Source organism: Tachyglossus aculeatus, chromosome 1 (genome assembly GCF_015852505.1).
Source record: "Tachyglossus aculeatus isolate mTacAcu1 chromosome 1, mTacAcu1.pri, whole genome shotgun sequence".
NCBI lineage: Eukaryota > Metazoa > Chordata > Mammalia > Monotremata > Tachyglossidae > Tachyglossus > Tachyglossus aculeatus.
In genome coordinates this window covers 89,375,173-89,402,225 of record NC_052066.1, presented here as the reverse complement: position 1 = coordinate 89,402,225, position 27,053 = coordinate 89,375,173, and the positions used below count along the sequence as shown (strand labels likewise).

The window sequence follows — 27,053 nt, the reverse complement described above, 5'->3', positions numbered from 1 at the left end:
CCACGTATCCAAATGGATGACTGTAAAGATAGGATTTTCTGGTGTCTAGGTCATTATATAATATTCAGCTGTTTAGATTTCTTGTGTATCTGGCCAGAGATCATTGCAAACTCAATCACAAAGAATGACAGAAGAAAACAATTAAATTACGTATTTTTTCCTCCCTGCTCTCTGTTTTCATCCAGATGGTTGCGCTGGATGGTACCCACATGGCAGGATATGTTCAAATGACTAATTATAGCATCCCCGTGTTGCCAAAATGATTCCGCATGAAATCGTGGTTCAGTTTCTCCCCCTGCAAATTCATTTGGCTCACAAGTATATTTGTGCATGTTATATCTGTCCTTCACTTCTGAAGGCAACGCTCCTGGTGGTGAGATCCTGGCCACATTTGCGAGTGGGCTCGAAAGATGGATGTGTGATTGACACACCCTCCTGCATTATTTGCATGGAGGGATCGACCCTTGCTGAAGGAAAGCATGTTTTCCATTCAGAGATTGTTTCTGCATTATCTCCTGCTCTTCAGATTCCCAATCTTCATGAAGTATTTGCTCAAGGGAAGCCAGTTGTCTCTTAGTGGCTAACCACAATAATAATAATAATAATAATAATAATAATTGTGGTTTTTGTTAAATGTTTACTATGTGCCAGGCACTGTACTAAGCACTGAGGTAGATACAAGCTAATCAGGTTGAACACAGTCCCTGTCCCACATGGGGCTCACAGTCTTAATTCCCATTTTACAGATAAGGTGACTGAGGCCCAGAGAAGTTAAGTGATTTACCCAAGGCCACACAGCAGACAAGGGGTGATGCCAGGATTAGAACCCAGGTCCTTCTGACTCACAGGCCCGTGCTGTATCCACTAGGCCCTGCAGTGATCTCCCAACCATCCATCGTTAGGTCATATTGTTTGACACTATCTTTCATCATGTTCTTAAACTCCTGGTTTCCCCTATCTGTAATTTATTTTAACATCTGTCTCCTCTAGTAAACTGGAAGCTCCTTGTGGGTAGGGATCATCTGCATGAACTCCATTGTATTGTACCCTCCCGAGCACTTAGTACAGTGCTCTGTCTGCGGTGAGTGCTCAATGATTGTCATTGACTGGTTCTCACCCACCTTACTTCTGTGGGTCCCCTGTTAACTCACTATACAACAGCTGTTTGGGTCTCTTGCTGTCATTTATTCTTTTCACATCTTGCCCAGTGGAGCTGTGTTGCAGTGAGCATAACTTCTAAGATGTTGAACTAATTGTGTACCGGGTCCCCACTGTGGGTAATCTTATCCTGCCGTTTTGATGTTGGGTATGGTTTGTAAATGATTTACCTTCCCCAGGAGCCACAGCACTCCCATCTGCATCATCCTGACTTGCTCCCTTTAATCATCCCCCATCCCAGCCCCACAGCATTTATGTACATATCTTTAATGTATTTATTTATGTTAATGTCTGTCTCCCCCCTCTCTAGACTGTAAGCTCGTGGTGGGCAGGGAATGCATCTGTTTATTGTTGTATTGTACTCTCCCATGCACTTAGAATGGCCCACTGTAAGCACTCAGTAAATACTATCGACTGACTGACATATCTATTTCTTTGCCTAGCCTCAATTCATCTTTCATTCAACCCACATATTTAATCTATGACTAAATCCTGTTGGTTCTAACAGCACTAAAATTCACCCTTTCCTTTCCATCAAAACTGCACCCATGTTAATCCAAGCAATTATCTTATCCTCCCTTGACTATTTAATTGTCCTCCTTGTTGACCTCTCTGCCTCCTGTCTCTCCCCACTCGAGTCCATCATTCACTCTGTTGCCCTGATCATTTTTCTAAAAATACGTTCAGCCCATATTTGCTCATTCCTTAAGAACCTTCCACGGTTGCCCACTCACCTCCATAGACGCCTTAATTTTGGCTTTAAAACACTCAATCACTTTCCCCCATCCTATCTTACCTCACCAATTTCCTTATACAATCCAGCACATTAGGTTGGCCTATTCACTGTACCTCAACTTCATCCATCTCACCACTGACCCCCTATTCACATCCTGTTTTTGACCTGGCACTTCATTCTTTCGTTCGTTTCGAATTGAATGAATTCGTTCAATCGTATTTATTGAGCACTTACTGTGTGCAGAGCACTGTACTAAGTGCTTGGGAAGTACAAGTCGGGAACATATAGAGACGGTCCCGACCCAACAACAGGCTCACAGTCTAGAAGGCGGAGACAGACAACAAAACAAAACGTGGAGACAGGTGTCAAAATCGTCAGAATAAATAGAATTATAGCTATATGCACATCATTAACAAAATAAATAGAGTAGTAAATATGTACAAATATATACAAGTGCTGTGGGGAGGGGAAGGAGGTAGGATTGGGGGATGGGGAGGAGGAGAGGAAAAAGGGGGCTCAGTCTGGGAAGGTATCCTGGAGGAAGTGAGCTCTCAGTAGGGTTTTAAAGGGAGAAAGAGAGCTAGTTTGGCGGATGTGTGGAGGGAGGGCATTCCAGTCCAGGGGAAGGACATGGGCTGGGGGTCAACAGCGGGACAGGCGACAATGAGGCCCAGTGAGGAGGTGAGTGGCGACAGAGGAGCTGAGGGTGCGGGCTGGGCTGGAGAAGGAGAGAAGGGAACTGAAGTAGGAGGGGGCGAGGTGATGGAGACCCTTGAAGTCGAGAGTGAGGAGTTTTTTGCTTGGGCACTTCCTTTCCCTCCATATCTGACAGGTCACTACTCTCCCCACCTTCAAAGCCTTAACAATATAATAATAGTAATAATAATGACATTTGTTAAGCACTTACTATGTGCCAGGCACTGTACTAAGTGCTGGGGTGGATAGAAGCAAATTGGGTTGGGCAGAGTCCCTGTCTCATGTGGGGCTCACAGTCTCAATCCCCAGTTAAAATTAAAATTATTAAAATCACATCTCCTCCAAGACGTCTCTCCTCATTAAGCCCTCATTTCCACTACTTTCTCTCCCTTCTGCATCTCCCTTGCAGTTGGATTAGTACTCTGGATTATTCACCCACCCTCAATTCCATGGTACCTATGTACAGAGCCATAGTTTATTTTAATGTCTGTCTTCCCCTCTAGACTGTAAATGCCTGGTGGGCAGGGACCATGTCTACCAACTCTGTTTTATTGTATTGAACAGTGCTCTGCATTTGGCAAGTACTCAATAAATACAATCGATTCATTGATTGATGCGTTATGGGTTAATATACTGCCCAAGGAACAGAATCTGGTGAACGCTTCAAATTCCATACTGCCGAAGAAAATCTTGGGTTGTTTGTAAATTGTATGGATGCAGGCTGACACCTAACTGAGGTTTTCTTCATGGTGACCATCAGTTCATTGGTGCTGGGCTGGATCTGCAAAGCTACTCATAGTCTTTGCCTGTGTCTTCCATAGTTCTTCCATTGTTTCAAGTAGTTTTAATTGATTAATCGATTAATATATGCTATTTAATGAGAGGCTTACTCTATGCAGAGCACTATATTAAGTGCTGGGAAGAGAAGCAGTGTGGCTTAGTGGAAAAAGCCTGGGTTTGGGAGTCAGAGGTCATGGGTTCTAATTCTGGCTCTGTCACTTGTCAGCTGTGTGACTTTGGGTAAGTGACTTAACTTCTCTGGACCTCAGTTACCTCATCTGTAAAATGGGAATTAAGATTGTGAGCCCACGTGGGGCAACCTGATGACCTTGTATCTACCCCAGTGCTTAAAATAGTGCTTGGCACATAGTAGGTGCTTAACAAAAACCATCATTATTGTTATTATCATTATTATTACAATAGAGATTGTAGAACAGTAGAAATGGTCCCTGTCCTCAAGGAGCTTACAATCTAATATTAGGGATAGACACTAAAATAAACTCCAGGGGGAAGCTCTAGGAGTATAAAATATATTGATGTTAATGCTGGAAGGCGGGTGGGGAGGGGGAGAGTATCCCAAATGCTTAAGTGATTGCGAAGTGCTGGAGCAGCAGAAGTGGGGGTTATAAATAGGGTGGGGAAGTTAGATATTGGTCAGGGACGATCAGAGAAGATGTGATTTTAGAAGGGCTGAGAAGATGGGAATAGCACTGGTCGGCTGGAGTGAAAGGGGATGAAGTTCTAGATGGAAGGGAGGGAGTGAGCAAGAGGTTGGTGGTGAGAGAAAGGAGAACAAGGCACTTTGAGGAAGTTAGCTTGAGAGGAGTGAAGTGTGTGAGCTGGGATGTGGTGGGATCAGAATAAGGAGAAGTAGGAGGGAGAAAGCTGATTGATTAACTGCATGATGCTCAAAGCCTGTTGGCAGAAAAAGTTTCCCGGTGACTTGGACTTTGGCTTCCAGAGCTCTCATTGTATCCTCAAGTACAGCAACACTGAATAGGGTAAAGAGGACTGAGATTGTCACCCAGCTCTGCTTGACTCTGGTGGTCATGGAGGAGTGGTACCATTCTCTAAAGATCTTAGTGAATTTTGTGAATTTCACAGGACAACCACATTTCCTTAATTTCCAGAGCTCTGGTCCGTTGATAGGGTAATATGATTTTGTTAGATTAATGGACAGAGTCTGAGTGTTTTCATGCACACTTTTTCCAAATCCTGATCTGGAAAGGGCACACCTTTTTTGTTGATTTTGATCTGAGGCCACAGTCTGGGTCCTCTAGACTGTAAACCCTTTATGGGCAGGGGACGTGTCTACCAGATCTTATATTGTTCTCTCCCAGGTGCTTAGTACAATGCTGTGTGCAAAATAAGTGCTTCATTGATTGACTGATTGATTGATTACAATTTAAAGTGTGTCCAATTGATTATAGCCTGCAGCAGCCTGTTCAGACAAATTCTGGGTGAACCCTGACTGAAATGGAAAGCAAGAAGATTCCTCTCCTTTCCTTTCTTCTTCCAGATGATGCCTGAGGAGATATCTTTGAAGTCTTTTTTAATGGTGTTTGTAAAGTTCCTACTATGTGTCAAACACTGTTCTTGAGTGCTGGGGTAGATAAAAGTTAATTAGATTGAGCACAGTCCCTATCCTGCGTGGGGTTTACAGTCTAAGTAGTCTTGTGGCATTTCCTTATTGTTCCTAATATTGAGGGAAAACTCATGGAGACTACTGAGGATGGGGTTCCCTCCCTATTTGTAAATTTCTATAGGGATGCTATCAGGTCTGAACATTTTTTCATTTTTCCTGGATTTGACTGTGGCGATTACTCAGTAAAATGGCTCCTAATCTATCCTATTCCTCCTCGACCTCTCAGCTGCCTTCAACACTGTGGACCACCCCCTTCTCCTCAACATGCTATCCAACCTTGGCTTCACAGACTCTGTCCTCTCCTGGTTCTCCTCTTATCTCTCTGGCCATTCATTATCAGTCCCCTTCATAGGCTCATTCTCCCCCTCCCATCCCCTTACTGTAAGGGTTCCTCAAAGGTCAGTTCTTGGTCCCCTTCTGTTCTCCATCTATACTCACTCCCTTGGTGAACTCATTCGCTCCCACAGCTTCAACTATCATCTCTACGCTGATGACATCCAAATCTAAATCTCCATCCTTATTCTCTTTTCCTCCTTCCAGGCTTGTATCTCCTCCTGCCTTCAGGATATCTCCATCTGGATGTCTGCCCACCATCTAAAACTCAACATGTCCAAAACTGAGCTCCTTATCTTCCCTCCCCAACCCTGTCCTCTTCCTGACTTTTCCATCACTGTAGACATCAACACCATCCTTCCCATCTCACAAGCCCACAAACTTGGTGTCATCCTCGACTCCGCTCTGCAGTTCACCCCATACATCCAATCCATCACCAAAATCTGCCGGTCTCACGTCCACAACATCACCAAGATCTACCCTTTCCTCTCCATCCAAACCACTACCTTGCTGGTTCAATCTCTCATCCTATCCCGACTGGGTTACTGCATCAGCCTCCTCTCTGATCTCCCATCCTCCTGTCTCTCCCCACTTCAATCTATACTTCACGCTGCTGCCCGGATCATCTTTGTGCAGAAATATTCTGGGCATGTTACTCCCCTCCTCAAAAATCTCCAGTGGCTACCAGTCAACTTAGGCATCAGGCAAAAACTCCTCACTCTCGGCTTCAAGGCTGTCCATCACCTCGGCCCCTCCTACCTCACTTCTCTTCTCTCCTTCTCCAGCCCAGCCTGCACCCTCCGCTCCTCTGCCGCTAATCTCCTCACTGTGTCTCATTCTCGTCTGTCCCCCATCGACCCCCGGCCCACGTCATCCCCCGGACTGGAATGCCCTCCCTCCGCACATCCGCCAAGCTAGCTCTCTTCCTTCCTTCAAAGCCCTACTGAGAGCTCACCTCCTCCAGGAGGCCTTCCCAGACTGAGCCTCTTCCTTCCTCTTCCCCTCCCCATCCCCCCGTCCTACCTCCTTCCCCTCCCTACAGCACCTGTATATATGTTTGTACAGATTTATTACTCTATTTATTTTACTTGTACACATTTACTATTCTATTTTATTTTGTTAATATGTTTTGTTTTGTTCTCTGTCTCCCCCTTCTTGACTGTGAGCCCGTTGTTGGGTAGGGACTGTCTCTATATGTTGCCAACTTGTACTTCCCAAGTGCTTAGTACAGTTCTCTGCACTCAGTAAGCGCTCAATAAATACAACTGAATGAATGAATGAATGAATGAATGAAAAGGTGGGGTTAGACAGGAAGTGAGTTGCCCATTGCACAGAGACCCCTTAGATCCTGTCTCCGACCCTAAGCAGTCTATAGTATAGAGAAGGAGCATTGTGACTTAGTGGATAGAGCACTGGCCTGCGAGTCAGAAGGTCATGGGGCTCTGCCACACTCTGCTCTGTGTCCATGGGCAAGTCACTCACCCATGGGCAAGTCACTTCACTTTTCTGGGCCTCAGTCACCTCATCTGTAAAATGGGGATTAAGAGTGTGAGCTCTATGTAGGACAGAGACTGTGTTCAACCCAACTTGTATCTACACCACTGCTTAGAGCAGTGCTTGGTACATAGTAAGCATTAATAAGTACCAGAATTATTATTATTATCATCATTATTATTATTATTATTACTATTATCAGTTCGAAAGGTTCTACCCACATATGAAGGCACTCGGTTGGGAGCTTTCTCCTTTTTCTGTAATTTTGGGACCCTTCTTTCCAAATCCCACTCCCTTCCTGAAAACGATACTTTGCAAGGCAATCAAGTGATGAAGTCAAGGTCTCAAAGACTTTTCCTCCGACAGGCTCCAACCTATATAACTGTGCTTAGCGTGGATCTCCAAGTTAATACTAATGGTATTTGTTCATTCATTCATTCAATCAATCGTATTTATAGAGTGCTTACTGTGTGCAGAGCACTGTACTAAGCGCTTAAATGTTTATTCTGTGCCAGGCACTGTACTAAGTGCTGGGGTGGATACAAGTTAATTTTGTTGGACGCAGTCCCTGTCCTACATGAAGCTCAAAATTAATCCCCATTTTACACATGACCTAACTGAGGTCCAGAGAAGTGAAGTGCTTTGCCCAAGGTCAAACAGCAGACAAGTGGCAGAGCCGGAATTGGAACTCATGATGTTCCCAGCCCTTATTCCATCCACTAGGCCCTGCTGCTTCTCAAGTTGCTTGAAGGGAAAGTTGCTTGCAGCCTGGGTTTACTGTGGCTAAAGCTGTCTGCTTTTGAAGGGCCATGAAGGTTAGGACTGGGAGGCAGGAGACATGGATTATAGTCCCAAATCTTCTACTGACCCTGGGCAAGTCACCTAACCTGTCTGGGTCTCAGTTTTTCTCACCTGTAAAATAAGTTGAGAGGCTGATTTGGGGCAGAGATTGTGTCTGATCTGGTAACCATGCTTAGCGTGGATCTCCAAGTTAATAATAATAATAATAATGGTATTTGCTAAATGTTTATTCTGTGCCAGGCACTGCACTAAGTGCTGGGGTGGATACAAGTAAATTGGGTTGGACACCATCCCTGTCCCACATGAAGCTAGACTGTGAGCCCACTGTTGGGTAGGGACTGTCTCTATATGTTGCCAACTTGTACTTCCCAAGCACTTAGTGCAGTGCTCTGCACACAGTAAGCGCTCAATAAATATGATTGATTGATTGATTGAAGCTCAAAATTAATCCTCATTTTACCCTAAGCGTGGTACTTAATTTGTTTTATTTTTTGTTTTAAGGGTATTTTTTAAACTCTGTGCCAGACACTGTATTAAGTGCTGAGGCAGACACAAGGTAATCAGGTTGGACACAGTCTATGTCTCACGTGGAGCCCACAAGCTTAATCCCCATTTTACCGATGAGGGAACCAAGGCACAGAGAAGTGAAGTAACTTTCCCAGGGTCCCCGAGCAGACAAGTGGTGGAACAAGTCTTAGAACCCAGATCTTCTGACTCTCAGACCCAAGCTCTGCCTATTAGGTCACACTGCCTCTTAACAAATGCCATCATTATTATTAGGAAATATTTTATAATGCCAACTCAGAGTCTGATCCTGAAACATTACCCATGAGAACACCCACATAGAGTACTACCATGATGCCAGTTAACACTTTCTCCATTAGAAAAAATGTACATTACAATAACCAAACTATTTTACCAGTAATCATAGTGTTTAAACTTAAAATATTAATTCTAAATCTGAAATCTTTTATTTTAGCCCATTAGCCATAATAATTGAATACTTGTGATGAACCCTGATACAAGTGTTATATAATTTTAATTCAGTTGATAGATATATCCTTTGTTTTCCTATAATCCTCCTATTCTTTAGTCACAATAAACCACAAACGACCTACCCTTTAACATAGAGAGTATGGTTAAAATGAAAAAACAGGATTAGGAAACAGGATATAGATGGTCCCTGCTTAAAAAAAAGCAATACCTATTTCCATTTGTTGTGAAATATGACTTCTGAGCTGAAGAACACTAATGGGGAACCTTATCTTTCTACTGGTGTGGATTTTAAGAAGAAAAGAACTGTGAAAGTTGGGCTGTTAAGCATATTTTAATCTGTCCTGGAGGATTCATAAATTTTGACTGATTTAATTACTTTGCTGGTGGAACCCTGTGAGAGTTTGTCAAAATATCTGTTAGTTAAAACTGTATTACAGATTCAGAGCTTGGGTTTTCAGATACACGCAGCACCCTAAGGCAGCTTGATGGAAGAAGAAACTGAACAAGAATTAGGAGTTTGGGAGATTTAGACCTGCCTCTCCCAGCCTTCCATCTGGCTTCGATCGAGTGCGCTAACTGAGCCTTGGGCTCCTTAACTCTACTCAAGAAATGATCAACTTACCAAGGATGAGGTGAGACAGACGAAAATGAAATAAATCACCAATGAATGTTCAAGCTCTCCCTCCCATTTGGTTCCAGAGACCTGACCTTTCTCGGGAGTCTAGGGGGAAGGGGAGCAGGCAAATCAGGGAGACGGCTCATGCCCTCGACTTAATAATCATAATAATATTTGTGGTACTCGTTAGGCGCTTACGATGTGCCAGGCACTGTACTAAGAGCTGAGGTGGATGCAAGCAAACCGGGTTGGACACAGTTCCTGTCCCGCGTGTGGCTCAAAATCTTAAGTCCCCATTTTACAGATGAGGTAACTGAGGCACAGAGAAGTGAAGTGTCTTGCTCAAGGTCACACAGCAGACAAGTGGAAGATCCAGGATTAAAACCCAAGACCTTCTGATTCCCAGACCTGTGTTCTATCCATTAAGCACCACTGCTTCTGCCTGTCCACCTCAGCTCTGAGGGGAGAGACCTGCCCTTTCTGTTGCCCAAGCCCTGCTGCAGGCAAGAGAAACAGCAAGTCCCTCTGTAAAATCTAAGGTTGCTGGACATATTCTTGTTGCTGAGCTGTTGATGAGGGAGGGAAGGGAAAATTCATTTTGATGTTTGATTGTTAAGGGCTCTTTTCTGGGCTTGTCTTGGCAAACTCTTAATAATAATAATAATAATGACATTTATTAAGTGCTTACTATGTGCAAAACACTGTTCTAAGCGCCGGGGACATTGCAAGGTGATCAGGTTGTCCCATGGGGGGCTCACAGTTTTAATCCCCATTTTACAGATGAGGTAACTGAGGCCCAGAAAAGTTAAGTGGCTTGCCCAAGGTCACACAGCTGACAATTGGTGGAGCTGGGATTTGAACCCATGACCTTCAACTATAATCTCTATGCTGATGACACCCAAACCTACATCTCTGCCCCTGCTCTCTCTCCCTCCCTTCAGGCTTGCATCTCCTCCTACCTTCAGGACATCTCCATCTGGATGTCTGCCCACCACCTAAAACTCAACATGTCCAAGACTGAACTCCTTGTCTTCCCTCCCAAACCCTGCCCTCTCCCTGACTTTCCCATCTCTGTTGACGGCACTACCATCCTTCCCGTCTCACAAGCCCGCAACCTTGGTGTCATCCTCGACTCGGCTCTCTTGTTCACCCCTCACATCCAAGCCGTCACCAAAACCTGCCAGTCTCACCTCTGCAACATTGCCAAGATCTGCCCTTTCCTCTCCATCCAAACCGCTACCCCACTCATTCAAGCTCTCATCCTATCCCGTCTGGATTACTGTATCAGCCTCCTCTCCGATCTCCCATTCTCCTGTCTCTCCCCTCTTCAATCCATACTTCACCCTGCTGCTTGGATTGTCTTTGTCCAGAAATGCTCTGGGCATGTTACTCCCCTCCTCAAAAATCTCCAGTGGCTACCAATCAATCTGCGCATCAGGCAGAAACTCCTCACCCTGGGCTTCAAAGCTGTCCATCACCTTGCCCCCTCCTACCTCACCTCTCTTCTCTCCTTCTCCAGCCCGGCCCGCACCCTCCACTCCTGTGCCACTAATCTCCTCACCGTGCCTCGTTCTCGCCTGTCCTGCCGTCGACCCCTGGCCCACGTCATCCCCCTGGCCTGGAATGCCCTCCCTCCACACATCCGCCAAGCTAGCTCTTTTCCTCCCTTCAAGGCCCTACTGAGAGCTCACCTCCTTCAGGAGGCCTTCCCAGACTGAGCCTCCTCCTTCCTCTCCCCCTCCTCCCCCTTTCCAACCCCCCCACCTTACCTCCTTCCCCTCCCCACAGCACCTGTATATATGTATATATGTTTGTATGTATTTATTACTCTATTTTATTTGTACATATTCAATTTATTTTATCTTGTTAATGTTTTGTTTTGTTCTCTGTCTCCCCCTTCTAGACTGTGAGCACACTGTTGGGTTTCGCACTATCCCTCCTCCCCCTTCCCTTTCCTTCCCTTCCTTTGGAGCCCACATTATTCGCCTCTACCACCCCCTCCAGATTCTTGTAGCCGTCATCTACCGCCCTCCCGGCCCCACTTCCAACTTCTTTAACGACTTTGACCCCTTCCTCACATTCCTTCTCTCCTTCTCCCTGCCCACTCTAATCCTCGGAGACTTCAATATCCACATGGATATCCCTAACGACTCCTCTGCCGCCCGCCTTCTATCTCTCCTTGACGCTGCCAACCTCTTCCTCCACCCCACCTCACCCACTCACCGACTTGGTCATGCCCTCGACCTCATCATCTCCTACCGCTGCACTGTGTCCACCCTCACCAACTCTGTAATCCCTCTCTCTGATCATAATCTTCTCACCTGCCTCCTCACTCACACTCCTTTCCCCTGTAAATCTGTATTACTCCCTCACAGAGATCTCCGCTCTCTGGACCCCACCCATCTTTCGGAGCGCCTCACACCCCACCTTGCCGCCCTCTCCTCTCTACCCAGTCTTGATGATCAGATTACTGCTCTCAACTTTACCCTTTCTACTCAGCTAGACTCACTCACTCCCCTTTCCCTTCGCCGCTCTCGTACCACTAACCCACAGCCCTGGATCACTGCCACTGTCCGCCTCCTTCGCTCTTATGCTCGAGCTGCCGAACGCTGCTGGCGAAAGTCTAAACACCATGCCAACCTCGTTCTCTTCAAGTTTATCCTTTCCTGCCTTAACTCAGCCCTCTCTTCTGCCAGACAAAACTATTTCTCCTCCCTTATCGACACCCATGCCCATCACCCCCGCCAGCTCTTCTGTACATTCAACTCCCTTCTCAAGCCCCCGGTTCCTCCCCCTCCTCCTTCCAACACCCCCAATGATCTGGCCTCCTACTTCATTAACAAAATTAAATCCATCAGGTCCGACCTCCCCAAAGTCTCTTCCCCCCTTTCTCCAACCCCCCGGCTCTCAGCACTCTCTGCTACTCTCCCATCCTTCCCAGCAGTATCCTCAGAGGAACTCTCCTCCCTCCTCTCAAGTGCTACTCCGGCCACCTGTGCTTCTGACCCCATTCCCTCTCATCTCATGAAATCTCTCGCTCCATCCCTTCTCCCCTCCTTAACTTCCATCTTCAACCGCTCACTCTCCACTGGTTCCTTCCCCTCTGCCTTCAAACATGCCCATGTCTCTCCCATCCTAAAAAAACCCTCTCTTGACCCCACCTCACCTTATAGTTATCGTCCCATATCCCTCCAACCATTCCTTTCCAAACTCCTTGAACGAGTTGTCTACACGCGCTGCCTAGAATTTCTCAGCGCCAACTCTCTCCTCAACCCCCTCCAGTCTGGCTTCCGTCCCCTTCATTCCACGGAAACTGCCCTCTCAAAGGTCACCAATGACCTCCTGCTTGCCAAATCCAACGGCTCATACTCTATACTAATCCTCCTCGTCCTCTCAGCTGCCTTTGACACTGTGGACCACCCCCTTCTCCTCAACACGCTATCTGACCTTGGCTTCACAGACTCCGTCCTCTCCTGGTTCTCCTCTTATCTCTCCAGTCGTTCTTTCTCAGTCTCTTTTGCAGGCTCCTCCTCCCCCTCCCATCCTCTTACTGTGGGGGTTCCCCAAAGTTCAGTGCTTGGTCCCCTTCTGTTCTCAATCTACACGCACTCCCTTGGTGACCTCATTCGCTCCCATGGCTTCAACTATCATCTCTACGCTGATGACACCCAGATCTACATCTCTGCCCCTGCTCTCTCCCCCTCTCTCCAGGCTTGCATCTCCTCCTGCCTTCAGGAAATCTCCATCTGGATGTCTGCTCGCCACCTAAAGCTCAACATGTTGAAGACTGAACTCCTTGTCTTCCCTCCCAAACCTTGTCCTCTCCCTGACTTTCCCATCTCTGTTGACGGCACTACCATCCTTCCCGTCTCACAAGCCCGCAAACTTGGTGTCATCCTCGACTCCGCTCTCTCATTCACCCCTCACGGCCAAGCCGTCACCAAAACCTGCCGGTCTCAGCTCCGCAACATTGCCAAGATCTGCCCTTTCCTCTCCATCCTAACTGCTACCCTGCTCATTCAAGCTCTCATCCTATCCCGTCTGGACTACTGCACCAGCCTTCTCTCTGATCTCCCATCCTCGTGTCTCTCTCCACTTCAATCCATACTTCATTCTGCTGCCTGGATTATCTTTGTCCAGAAACGCTCTGGGCATATCACTCCCCTCCTCAAAAACCTCCAATGGCTACCAATCAATCTGCGCATCAGTCAGAAACTCCTCACCCTGGGCTTCAAGGCTGTCCATCACCTCGCCCCCTCCTACCTCACCTCCCTTCTCTCCTTCTACTTCCCAGCCCGCACCCTCCGCTCCTCCACCACTAATCTCCTCACCGTTCCTCGTTCTCGCCTGTCCCGCCATCGACCCCCGGCCCACGTCCTCCCCTGGGCCTGGAATGGCCTCCCTCTGCCCATCCACCAAGCTAGCTCTCTTCCTCCCTTCAAGGCCCTACTGAGAGCTCACCTCCTCCAGGAGGCCTTCCCAGACTGAGCCCCTTCCTTCCTCTCCCCCTCGTCCCCCTCTCCATCCCCCACATCTTACCTCCTTCCCTTCCCCACAGCACTCGTATATATGTATATATGGTTGTACATATTTATTACTCTATTTATTTATTTATTTATTTATTTATTTTACTTGTACATATCTATCCTATTTATTTTATTTTGTTGGTATGTTTGGTTTTGTTCTCTGTCTCCCCCTTTTAGACTGTGAGCCCACTGTTGGGTAGGGACTGTCTCTATATGTTGCCAATTTGTACTTCCCAAGCGCTTAGTACAGTGCTCTGCACATAGTAAGCGCTCAATAAATACGATTGATTGATTGATTGATTGATTGATTGATTGGGTAGGGACCGTCTCTATATGTTGCCAACTTGTACTTCCCTAGCGCTTAGTATAGTGCTCTGCACACAGTAAGCACTCAATAAATATGATTGAATGAATGACTGAGTGACCTTTGAGTCCAAAGCCCGCGCTCTTTCCACTGAGCCACGCTGCTTCTCCGAGTCAGGGCCTATCAGCAGTGTGTATGTTCCTTTGAAATGTATCCTAGTGGCTAGTACAGTCTTGTCCATAAAGTAGGTGCTCAATAAATATGACTAATGAATGGATGAGTGTACATTTGACCCTGAAGAGTTCACTGCATGCTGAATGAAGACAGCCGTGACAACGCTTAGGCAAATCTTCACCAGACACAAACCGAACCCATTTGGCTCTACTCCCCACCGAGGTTAAAAGCTAAGGAGTTTAGATACTGGACTGAGTCACCAACATGGCTGGATCCAGAAGCCCCCCAGGGGTCCTGGCCTTACCCCTTCCCTCTTGTAGCAGAACCCCCAAGGGCAGAGATCCTCTTTACATTCTCCCCTGCCACAACTGCATGGAAGGTAACCCCAATGCGTCTGTATTTTGTGGCCAGGAGGCACAGTGAGAGTGCCGTTACCTGCCTCCTAAATGCAGTTGATGATGGTGATGATGATGGCATTTGTTAAGCGCTTACTATGTGCAAAGCACTGTTCTACCGCTCCCACAGAGGTTCTGGTTTCTGAACCATTCCCTATCTAGAGCCAGCCAGAGATGCCTTGTGTTACCCACAGCAATGCCTGCTGGGGCCGTAGTTCCATCACAGCATGGTGTAGTGGACAGACCACAGGCCTGGGAATCAGAAGGTCACGGGTTCTAATCCCGGCTCTGCCACTTGTCGGCTGTGTGACCGTCGGCAAGTCACTTCACTTCTCTGTGCCTTAGTTACCTCATCCATAAAATGGGGATTGAGGCTGTGAGCCCCACATGGGACAAGGGACTGTGTCCGCCTTGATTTGCTCATATCCACCCCAGCGCTTAGTACACTGCCTGGCACAAAGTAGGCACTTAACAGATACCATCATTATCATTAAGTACCCACAGGAACATTTACTTAATAATTGTAATGCACTGGTGGTGGTTGTTCCCTGTATTTGCAGAAGACATTGAAGGTGAGGGGTGTCCGTGTCCATGCATATGTGTGTGTGTGTGTGTGTGTGTGTGTGTGTGTGTGCGTGTGTGTGTCTTTTTTCTTATGGCATTTGTTAAGTCCTTACTATGTGTTAGGAAATATACTATTTACTGGGGTAGATACAAGCTAATCATGTTGGACATAGTCTCAAGCCCACTGTTGGGTAGGGACTGTCTCTATATGTTGCCAACTTGTACTTCCCAAGCGCTTAGTACAGTGCTCTGCACACAGTAAGTGTTCAATAAATACGATTGATTGATTATGAGGTTCACAGTCTTAATTCCCATTTTACCAATGAAGTAACTGAGGCACAAGGAAGTGAAGTGACTTGCCCAAGGTCACTCAGCAGCCAGAATTAGAACCCAGCTCTTTCTGACCCCCAGGACTATGCTGTATTCACCAGGCCTCACTGCTTCTCAATCCTGTGTGGGTGAAAGACAGTGCAAGACTTAAAGTCTGGCTATATTGTGCAAATGAATAGAGTGCTGTTTGTTAGGAAACTAAACTCCAAGTCTCCTTTTTTTTCCCTCCGTGCCACAGAGGGGTCCTGGGATCTCTGGACAGTGGAGTTGATGCTTCCGATGCCCGGACGTGGCTATGCGGGGCTGTGATTTTACCAGCTATGTATATAGCACACTGCGCTCTTGTGTTTTCTGAACAAAGCATTAAATGACCCTGAAATTTCCTTCCTGAGAAATGCTGTAATTAAACTCCAACATAATGCGAATCCAAGTCACTTTGGGATCACAGCTTAAGTAGGGAAGTGTCACCTCGAGGAGAAGAGCATTGTGTAGATGGAGAAGGAACTGCCCAGATGAATTATTTAATGGCACACAGAACCGTGGAGTGCTGGTGCAACAGGAATAATTTGGCATGACACATAACATCATCGTAATGATCACCTAAATGTTTGCAATTTTGCCCAACCATGAAAGACACATAAAAGGCCATTAGGGTTGTCAGGCCTTTCAGAGGGATTGACACGGCGCAATTTAGAGTAATGGTTTGGATCATTTGTCATTTACCATCTAATCCCTGTAAACGGCTAAGCTTTTTACCCTGAGATCAATAATCTCCAAGATTGAGATTTAGATACTTTCAATCCTACTTTGGCTGCTAAGGCAAATGAGTGCTGATGTTATTGGACAGTAAAAAGTCAATAATTCCTGCCCCTTTCTCTGCTCCTTTCTGATTCCCTTCCTCCCCACCCTCTCCCTCTTCCTTGAGGCTAGGAGAAGCCTGTTGAGCCATCTCCTTTCTTGAAGCTCTTTAGTCCTCTGAGAGTTGGGCTGGGTGGGGCGGGGATCTTTGCAGGAGGTAAAAGCTCTTTGTGGGCAAGGGATATATAGCACAACTCTGGGAGAAGTGGCTGCTTATCTTGGTGGAGTGCTCCATAATAGTAATAATAACAACAACAACAATAATAATAATAATAACTTTGGTATTTGTAAAGTGCTTACTTTGTGCCAGGCACTGTACTACGTTTTGGGGTATAAACTAGAAAATTGGGTTGGACACAGTCTCTGTCCCACATAGGGCTCACAGTCTCAATCCCCATTTTACAAATGAGGTAACTGAGGCACAGAGAAGTAAAGTGATTTGCCCAAGATTACACAGCAGAGAAGTGGTGGAGCTGGGATTAGAACCCATGACCTATCCACTATGCCATTCTGCTTCTCTTGGAGGAAGGTCCCTTCCAAAGCTTCCCCCTTTACTCCTTCCCTTATGCCTCTTCACCAATGGCTTAACTCTGTTGCTGAGTACTCTCCCAAGCACTTAGTACAGTGCTCTGCACACAGTAAATGCTCAACAAATACCACTGATTGATTGATAGAAATGAAGCATTATTTCTGAGGACCTTTGAGCCATGATATCTGCTGGCTGAATTCCGCGTGTTGAATGTCTTTAAACTTTCCCAAGCACTTGTGTTCTCAAAGCACTTAACGCAGTGCTCTGCACACAGTTAAGTGCTCAATAAATATGACTGAATGAGTGAAATTTCATCTACATTTTTACCTTTTTGGAAATGTGCCTTCCTCTTTTTGTTTTATACATTTTTTTTCTGGGCAGAAAATGAAATGTATGACACTCACAGACAACTTGAATTTACTCCTTTTTGCTAGCACTTGAGGATACCCAAGCCTCGCTTTCACCTCTACAGAGTGGAAATAATAGCTGTCATAGAGTTCCAGAGTTGGAAGAAACTTCAGGACCTCCAGGCCCTTGAATCACTAAATATGCAGGACAGCTGTTCTCTACTTATTTCCCCAGGGTCTTATGGAGATTTAAGAAATCCTATTCCATATGAATAGCAAATCCCAACTCGAAAATTTTGGAGATTCAATCGGTACTTTCTCTGTCATTGACTCTGACCTTAAATATCTGTTCTCCCTCCTACTTAGGCTGTGAATCCCTTGAGTGACAGAATTGTGACCGACCTGATTATCGACCCTAGTGCTTCGAACAGTGCTTGATATATAGTAAATGCCTAATAATAATGATAATAATAGTAATGATAATAAAAGGGGCTTTCTTCTTTTTCCTCACCCTAGAATGCTCTCCCAGAAGAGATCATGGATGTTGGCTTGCTATTCAGAAACTGGTGTCACTGTTTAATTCCTTTTGTGGTATTGCCTCGACTTGGTTACTAAGACCTCCTTGTCTTATCTTGTCTTTTGCCGTCGAATCATTTCTGACCCATAGCGACACAACGGATACAACTCTCCCAGAACACCCCGCTCTCCATCTGCAATCATTCTGGTAGTGTATCCATAGAGTTTTCTTGGTAAAAATATGGATGTGGTTTACCATTGCCACCTTCCACCCAGTAAACTCAAGTCTCTGCCCTCGACTCTCTCCCATGACACTGTTGCCCAGCATGGTTGAGTTTTGACTTGTAGCAGATTGCCTTCCACTCGCCAGCCACTGCCCAAGCTAGGAATGGAATGGGTAAACCTCTGCTTGACTTTCCCTCCCATAGCCAAGACTGGCAGAGTACTGGAAACTCTCCAGATGTGACCCTTAGGGTTTAAAATAATCAACCTGTGGTTCCACCTCATCTCTCCTTGAACCTTTCAACAAGAGTTAGACTCTTTCCTCTGGTCAGTGATTCCCATTATAATTCTCTAGGAACTCAACTTATACATCGACCAATTGATCAATTATATTTGTGCAGAGCACTGTACTAAGCACTGGGGAGAGTACAATACACTAGACTTGGTAGACATGGTCCATGCTCTCAAGGAGCTTACAATCAATAACTCGTAATGTGAATCTCATGAGCCATCTGTTTCTCTACTTGCTTTGAGATACTTAGATTTGGTGCCCTATGTTGGGATATGGACTGTGTCCAATCTCATTTACTTGTATCTACTCTAGCACTTGACGCTTAGTACAGTGCTCTGCACACAGTAAGTGCTCAATAAATACGATTGAATGAATGAACAAATATCATAAAAAAGGTAGTCATGAGAGCAAAACTAATAGCTAATACCGTGGGGTAAGAGTTCACACATCCCAGAGGACAGCATTCTCCCCCATCTAGACTGTAACCTTGTTGTGGACAGGCAATGTGCTTGTTTATTATTATTTTGTCCTCTCCCCAGAGCTTAGTACAGTGCTCTGCACACAGTAAGTGCTCAGTAAATACGATTGATGGACTGGAACCTCTCCCAAAGGATCAGAGCATAGCTGTCCGTGTCGAACAATAGGAAGCTGAAGGTCCTATACAATGGGATGGAAATAGGAACTGGGTGGAACTGTCTATGGATGGAGGTCCCTTCCAGAATTTCCCCTTTTAATCCTTCCCCTAAGCCGCTCCACCACTGCCTTCCATGCTGCTCCCACTCCTATTATTACTGATGCTAATAATAGTAATCACTGTGGTATTTGTTAAGCACTTACTATATGTTCTAAGTACTAGTACAGATACGAGACAATCAGATTAGAAGCAGTCACTGTCCCAAAGCAGGCTCAAAATCTAAGTAGAGGGGAGAACAAGGTTTTGGCTCCCCATTTGGCAGATGAGAAAACTGAGGCACAAAAAAGTTGTGACACAGGCCAGACAAGTGGCCGAGCTCAGAGTAGAACCCAAGACATCTGACTCCCAAGTCTGTCCGCTTTCCTCTAGGCCATGCTGTTTCTCTAGCAGCAGGGATGTGGCTCATCTTTGGGTTCATAGCCCATATGCGTCACTATTCAGTCCTTTAGCTCTTTGCTCTTGAGTGCCTATAGAATTTTCTTATATCAATCAATCAATCAATCAGGGCTGTATATTGAGATGCTCACTGTGTGTAGAGAACTGTACTTAAAGTTTGGGAGAGTACAGCACGGACTTGGGAGTCCGAGGTCGTCTATTCTAATCCCAGCTCCACCACTGATCAGCTGTGTGACTCTGAGCAAGTCACGACTTCTCTGTGCCTCGGTTACCTCATCTGTAAAATGGAAATTAAGATTGTGAGCCCCACATGGGACAAGCTGATTATCTTGTATCTACTCTAGTGCTAAGAACAGTGCTTGGCACATAGTAAGTGCTTAACCAACACCATTATTATTATTATAATACAATAGAGTTAGTAGATGCTATCCTTGCCCTCAAGAAGCCTACAGTTTAGGGAAGGAGACAGACATTAAAATATATGACAGAGAGGGGAAATGGCAGTGCATAAGGATATGTATTATACATAGGAACTGCTGGGCTGGGGGAACGGGTGAATATCAGGTGTACAGATCTGACTGAATAGACAACTCAGAAGGGAGAATGAGTCAGGGAAATGAAGACTTAGCTGGGAAAGGCCTCTTAGAAGAGATGTGATTTTAGGAGGGTGGGTAGGGTGGTGGTGGTCTGTAGGATAGGAAGTGAGAGTGAGATTGAGGTACATTCATTCAATCACATTTATTTATTCAATCGTATTTATTGAGCACTTATCATGTGCAGAGCACTGTACTTAACACTTAGGAGAGTGCAATAAAACAATAAACAGACACATTTCCTGCCCACAAAGAGCTTGTAGTCTATGGTATAGTGAGTAGGTTGTCAATAGGGGTGTGAAATGGGCAAGATGGTTTATATTAGGAGATCAGCAAGGTAAGGTAGGATTGAAAGAACTGATGGAGTGCCTTAAAGATGATAGTAAGGAATATCTGTTTGACATGGAGATGTATAGGCAACCATTAGAGGTTTTGGAGGAGAGAGGAGATGTGGAACAAGCTTTTTTTCATTTTTTTATTTGTAGAAAAGTGACCTGGACAACAGAAAGATGAAGGGACTGGAGAGGGGAGAGACAGGAGGCAGAGTCACCAACAAGGAAGCAGCAGCAGAAGTCGAGTAGGGATAAGATAAATGCTTGGATCAGCATAGAGCAGCAGTTTGCATGGAGAGGAAAGTGCGGATTCTAGAGTTGTTGTGAAGGTAGAACCGACAGGATTTAGTGACAGATTGAACGTGTGGGTTGAATGAGGGAGTCGATGAGTCGAGAATAATGCCAAGGTTTGGGACTTGTGAGACAGGGAGGATTGTGGTGTTGGCTACAGTGATGGGAAAGTCATGGGGAGGACAAGGTTCACATGATGGTGCCAGGACCGTTTGATCCACAGGGCATTTGGCGGCATCTACTGCACTTTGAAGTGGTCCTTGGGAGGCATTGGAAGGCTTTCTGAAGTCATCGGAGAGCCTCCATAGTTATCAGAATGGCATCTCCCTTTTCTGGACTACTGAGGAAAGAAGGGTGTTCTTAGGTACAAGAACATTCCCGAGGGTAAGGAGAGAACAAAAACTTGGGCCTGGATTGGCAGCTCCTGAAATCTAATGTTCTTGGGACTACCGTGGCTCAGTGGAAAGAGCCCAGGCTTTGGATTCAGAGGTTGTGGGTTCAAATCCTGGCTCCGCCAACTGTCAGCTGTGTGACTTTGGGCAAGTCACTTCACTTCTCTGGGCCTCAGTTCCCTCATCTGTAAAATGGGGATGAAGACTGTGAGCCCCACGTGGGCCAACCTGATTACCTTGTATCTACCCCAGGGCTTAGAATGGTGCTTGGCACATAGTAAGTACTTAACAAATACCAAAATTATTATTATTATTATTATTATTGTTATTATTATTATTATTATTATTACCACCTTGTTCTGCGCATGTCCCTCACTTAGATTCCAACTAAACCTCTGGGTCTGGCCCCACCAACTCCCTCTGGCCCTTCTCTCTGTCACTATGGGAACAGTGAAGCCACCAAAGCACAACCCAACTCAGAAAGTCTCTGGCCTCCATCCTCCCTCATCACTCTTGCATCCCCTACAAACTTCAGAGCCCTGACCCTTTCCCTGTGTCCTCCACATCTGGCTATTGAACAGAGGCATAGATGGGGGAGAAAATGGGGTTTCCCACCACACTCGTCTTCATCCTTCCTTATAAGTACCGTGAAATGACACTCCAAGGCCAAAATCAGTGATTCAGGTCACTAAAAGTTAACTTTTTTTAAATCCTCAAAGTGCTTAAAAATCCCAGCTTTGAACAATGTTTGCCCAGCTTGGCTATTTTTCATAAAAAATCTATTTGCAGTTCTTTGTGGGCTTATTCAGGGACTCATCTTGAATCTGGTGGAGGAGTTTTGTAATATTTGATATTTAGGTACAAAGGCTTGTCCCTGAAAATATGACCTTTCATTTGGGTCTGTTTTCCTAACTAAGCCCTAAAGCAGATGGAGAATTAGTTGCTCAGAGCTTGGCTGCGGGTTTTGGCTTTCTTCCCATTCCTGTCGCAGAGTTTTAGCCTTGTAATGCAGAGATCTAATTGTTTCCCTTTGCCCAATCCCTTTGTCCGCTCTCTGCCCCCAAATTTATTTTCTAATCCAAACTATGGAGCTTTTATTAAGCAGCAACACTCAAGGAGTCAACCCGAGACTGTTGTGACTTTAAACATTGATTTTAAAAGGATTAGTAAAAAATTGAACATGGTAATCTTTGTAAACCTGGCAAGATCAATTAGTCAATAACTGGCATTTATCGAGTGATTTTTTTGTTTATATGGCATTTGTTCAGTGTTCACTATGCATCAAGCACTGTTCTAAGCGCTGAGGAAAATACGAGTTACTCAGGTCGGACAAAGTCCCTTTCTTACATGGGGCTCACAGTCAAGTAAGAGGGAGAACAAGCATTGAATCCCCACTTTACAGATGAGGAAACTGAAGCACAGACAAGTTAAGTGACTTGCTCAAAGTCACACAGCTGGCAAGCAGTAGAACTGGAATTAGAACCCAGATCCCTTGGCTTCTAGGCCTGTGCTCTATCCACTAGGCCATGCTACTTTCTATGCTTACTGTGTGCAGAGTGGTGTGCAAAGTGTTTAAGAAAGTACAATTCAATTCAGTAATTGAATGAGACTGTGAGCCCACTGTTGGGTAGGGACTGTCTCTATATGTTGCCAACTTGTACTTCCCAAGCGCTTAGTACAGTGCTCTGCACACAGTAAGCGCTCAATAAATACGACTGATTGATGGATTGATTGATTGATTGAATGAGAAGCAGTGTGGCTTGGTGGAAAGAGCCTGGGCTTGGGAGTCAGAGGTCAAGGGCTCAAATCCCAGCTCTGCTGCTGTGTGACTTTGGGCAAGTCACTTAACTTCTCTGTGCCTCAGTTACCTCATCTGTAAAATAGGGATTAAGACTGTGAGCCCCATATGAGACAACCTGATCACCTTGTATCCTCCCTAACACTTAGAACAGTGCTTTGCTCATAGTAAGTGCTTAACAAATACTAAAATTAGTATTATTATTATAATGGAGGGCTCCTTCCATCTGAATAGCATGGACACCCCTGGAAAATGTATTCCGATCTTGGAACATTCCACCCATTAATTGAAAATGCTTTTATTAGCATCACCTATGTAACCTGGCACAGAAATATCCAGTCTTTTCAATATTCCAACAAACTACTTTCATTTTAACTCCTCAGTCTAAAATTGCTGACTGTGAACTATTCAATATCTGTGAGGGTGCTGTAATAGAGATTATTACTTACAGTTTGAGGCTCTAAATATTTTTAGGTAAATATGATCTGAGATGAGAAACATTTGTATGGGAGATGAGTAATTAGTGTATAAAATAATCCTACAGGAACTGTTAGAATGAAAAAAAAATAATGATGCAGAAACACATGAAACTTTAAAAAAGAAACAAATTCCTCGACTGAAAATTTCCTTTTGAAAAAGTAGTAATTAACCTAATTTTTGTTTGTTTATGGTTAGAAGTGTGAGTTTGAATACACTAGAGGAAATACTCAGAATTTTCAGGTTTTATATAATTGTGGAGTGAACACTAATGTGAATTTAATGTGCCCTTCAAAATACATAAGAATCTAGCTGTGTATTTCAATTATTTTGAGTTTCATGAAATCTCTCTATCAACTCCCATGAGAAGCAGTGTGGTCTTGTGGCTAGAGCATGGGCCTGGGAATCAGAAGGACCTAGGTTCTAATCCAGGCTCCATCACTTGTCTGCTGTGTGATCTTGGGCAAGTTACTTAACTTCTCCGTGCCTCAGTTACCTTACCTGTAAAATGGGAATTAAGACTGCGAGCCCCGTGGGGTTATGGACTCTGTCCAACCTTGTAACTACTCCAGCGCTTAGTACGGTGCCTGGCACATTGTAAGTGATAAACAAATACCATTTAAAAAAACAGAAAAACAAAACCACTCCCCAACTTCTCTCATGGCTTTGAAAGGGAAAGGTTTCAGTTTCAAGAATAGAAGGGTCCTGTTCAATAAATCCCAATAGACGAGTAGAATTATCACTGACCTCCTGCTTCAGCCCACACCACACTCTTTGCTCCTCTAGAGCCAACTGTACCTTGATCATTTTTATCTCGGCAAAGACACCTTTCCCATGTCCTCCCCCTGGTCTGGAATTCCCTCCCGCTCCCTGTACATCAAACCACCTTAAGGTCTTCCTTAAGGTCTCATCTCCTCTAAGAGGTCTTGCCCAACTTGTACTTCCCAAGCGCTTAGTACAGTGCTCTGCACACAGTTAGCGCTCAATAAATACGATTCAATGAATGAATGAATGAATGAATTAAAGCCTCTTTTCCCCAATTCCCTGTCCCTTCTGCATCCCCTATGCGTTTGGATCTGTGACCTTTGGACATTTGATATTCACCCCACCCTCCCCCCCACAGTACTTATGTATACATTTATAAAATGTTTATTGACATTAATGTTTGTCTAACCCACCTAGACTGTATGTTTGCTGTGGGCTGGGAATGCATCTACCAACTTTGTTGTATTGTATTTTCTCAAGAGCTTAGTACAGAGCTCGACACGCAATAAATGCTCAATAAATAACATTGATTAATTGATAATTAGCCCAGTATCCAACGTTGGTGCTAATTACAGCAGTTTTGTTTTTTAGTAATGTCAGAATGAGAAGCAATATTGCCTAATGGATAGTGCACAGCCTTGGGAGTCAGAAGGACCAAGATTTTAGTCCTGGGTCCACCACTTGTCTGCTGTATGACCTTGGACAAGTCACTTAATTTCTCTGTGCCTCAGTACCTCATTCTTAAAATGGTGATGAAGATCGTGAGCCCCAAGTGGGACAGGAACCGTATCCACCCTGATTACCTCGCATCTTCCCCAACCCATAGAATAGTCCCTGGAACATAGCAAGCATTTAACAAATACCATAGAAAAGTCTCACGTCAAAGCAGGTGAATGTTTATATTTCATGTTATACCCTGTAGTATCACACGTTTGGCAAGAAATGGATGGTCACTGCCACCATGGTCATTAATGAGGCTGAACAGCATTGGTAGACCCCAAAGGGAGAACAGCATTGAGTAGCATCTAAAGAAGAACAACTCCTCCAGGTAACAAAAGCTTATGGACTGTAAGCTCCTTGTGGGCAGGGATCACATCTACCAACAATTATATTCTCCTTTCCCAAGCTCTTAATATGGTTCTCTACACAGTTACCATTCAGTACATAGCATTGATTGATTAGTTGTAACAAGAGATATCTAGCATTTGGGCTACACTTCTGATCATTTGAGGAGGTGTCTCCTAGAATGTCCCCATTTTTTGTTTGCCCAGAGACACATTCTGCTTGTAATTCTCCCCCACTTTCTTTGACATACTGGCAGGATGGAAGACATCCTGGTCTTCCAGGAGGGCATGGGCTCAAAAAGGGCCTGGCAGTAGGACCAGAGAGGGATCACTATATCCAAAGAGTTCTTGGGACATTTGTTCCTAATTTAAAACTTCCTGGAAAGCAGATGGCAGAATTCATTCATTCATTCATTCAATTGTATTTATTGAGCGCTTACTGTGTGCAGAGCACTGTACTAAGCGCTTGGGAAGTACAAGTTGGCAACATATAGAGACGGTCCCTACCCAACAGTGGGCTCACAGTCTAGAATGAAATATCCCAGGAACACTCAGGTTGGAGAAACTGGTGGGTAGATAAAATTAAATCAGGTTGGACACAATCCATGTCCTTAATGGAGCTCACAATTCTAATCCCCATTTTACAGATGAGGTAACTGAGACTCAGAGAAGTGAAGTGAGTTGCCCAAGGTCTCCCAGACCCGGGCTCTATCTACTTGGCCAAGCTGCTTTTCTTGCTTAAGGTCACACAGCAGACAAGTGGTGGAGCTGAGATTGGAACCCAATATAAGAAGCTAACAGGGCTAAATTGGTGTCTACCCAAGTGGTGTCTACCCAACTTCCATTTTAGGTTCAGGCAATGTGAAGGGAGATTTATTTCTAGTCTACAGCTCACCCTCACAGGGTTGGGTCTGAGGAAATCTATCTTCCCACTAAATCTCGCCTTTGAACTTGCCACCTGGCAGAGGGAAAATATCAGGTTATCTGCTGACTTTATCAAGAAGCTTCAAGTCGGTCCCCAGAACTCAGGCAGACAAGTGACTTGGTTTGGAAAGAATGACAAAACAGTGCTCTGCACACAGTAAGCACTCAATAAATATAAAGGAATTAAATGAATGGCAGTTCTCCTGTACAACAGCTCCCCTGTGTATCATTGTCATCATCAACAATTTACTGAGCACTTACTGTGTGCAGAGCACTATACTAAGCACTTGGAAGAGTACAGTATGACATAGAGAAGCAATGTGGCTCAGTGGAAAGAGCATGGGTTTGGGAGTCAGAGGTCATGGGTTCTAATCCCAGCTCCACCAGTTGTCAGCTGTGTGACTTTGGGCAAGTCACTTCACTTCTCTGTGCCTCAGTTACCTCATCTGTAAACTGGGGATTAAGACTGTGAGCCCCCCGTGGGACAACCTGATCACCTTGTAACCTCCCCAGCGCTTAGAACAGTTCTTGGCACATAGTAAGTGCTTAATAAATGCCATCATTATTCTTATCATTATAGGTGGTAGACATGTTCCCTGCCCACAATGATCTTACAGTCCAGAGTCCAATGTATATTAACATATATTATATTATATATTATTATTATATTAATATATATTAATCCTCACATATACCAATAAGGATGGTCCCTCAAGAAAACATGTGCTCTAAAATGACTGCTTTTACTTAATAATAATAATAATAATTATGAGATACTTGTTAAGCTCTTACTGTGTGCCAAGCACTGTTCTAAGCAATGGGGATAATACAAGTTGATGAGGTTGAACGCAGTCCCTGTCCCACATGGGGCTCACATTCTTAACCCCATTTTACAGATGAGGGAACTGAAGCAGAGAGAAGTTAAGTGACTTGCCAAAGGTCACATAGCAGACATCTGGCAGAGCTGAGATTAGACTCCAGGTCCTTCTGATTCCCAGATCCATGCTCTTTTCAC

The 27,053-nt window shown here is 44.9% G+C and overlaps 1 protein-coding gene and 1 non-coding gene across 2 annotated transcripts in view; one reads left to right on the top strand and one right to left on the bottom strand.

The window, feature by feature from the left end:
• Window positions 1–27,053, top strand: part of LOC119927003 (voltage-gated potassium channel subunit beta-1-like) — a 495,308-nt gene that overhangs the window by 128,144 nt on the left and 340,111 nt on the right. The window lies entirely within an intron of this gene.
• LOC119936307 lies at window positions 18,139–18,276 on the bottom strand. Its single transcript, XR_005453700.1, has one exon. It is a non-coding gene; the product is annotated as a small nucleolar RNA SNORA7 (small nucleolar RNA).